The sequence below is a fragment of the Emiliania huxleyi genome, assembly GCF_000372725.1.
Source record: "Emiliania huxleyi CCMP1516 unplaced genomic scaffold EMIHUscaffold_65, whole genome shotgun sequence".
Classification (NCBI taxonomy): Eukaryota; Haptophyta; order Isochrysidales; family Noelaerhabdaceae; genus Emiliania; species Emiliania huxleyi.
Window position 1 is genome coordinate 624,646 of NW_005197128.1, and position 987 is coordinate 625,632.

Here is a 987-nt window from a genome sequence, read left to right on the forward strand (position 1 = left end):
CACCCTCGCCGCCAACGGCATCGCAACCTGCACCCTGTCCGCCACCACTGTTGGAGCCGCCGCATTCGCCGCCTCCGCCCTCGCCGCCGCCGCTCTCGCCGTCGCTGCCCTCGCCGCCGCCGCCCTCGCCGCCGCCGCCCTCGCCGCCGCCACCGTCGCTACCGCATCCCGCCCCACCACTACCCTCGCCGCCGCCGCCGTCGCCACCGACGCCGTGCACCGAAGTTAGCGACCCCAACACTGTGGATTTGGGCACGGGCACAATCATCTACCCACGCTCGTATCCCATGTCGTCTCAGCTCCTCAATGCCAGCTATGTGGATGTGACGTCAGTCAAGCTACAGGCCTATTGGCAGCATAGCGGCACATGCAGTGGGGACAACTGTGCAGACCCAGCCGACGGCAAAGTGGTGTCTATTGGAGTGCAATCCTTCAACGCCCCAGCTGGTTACTCAGCACTTGGGGACGCGTACTTTTGGGTCGTGGGCGCGATAGACATCAACCTCAGGTTGGTAATGTTGATGAGGATCTACGCTGTCCCACTGGCCAAGTCGGTGGGTTCCTGGGCAGGAGGCTATGATGAGGCCCTCATCATGAACGGGCAAGATCCAACAAAAACTGTGGGCTGCGATGGCTTGGGGCTGGCATGCACTTCAACCGACGAGATCAACAGCATTGGCGATTCGACACTACTCGATGCGTTTGACACTTGCGATTCGTATGAACGTTCTTCGTGTACGAGGGGTGTAGATTACGGGGGGACTGATTCCAACGGGATCGGTGCCGCGGAGATCAATTACGGCTTCGACACGACGTTCTGCTGAGTGGTGACGTCAATCAAAACCGCGCCGGCACTGTAGTTCTTGCACACCATTCCTCGCTTTCCGCTCATTGGGAGGGCGCCTACAAACACGGTGGAAGCCGCGGCGGTGGCGGCGGTGTGACCGCTCGTGCTACAAGAAGGCGTAGTTCAGCATGATCAGGGGC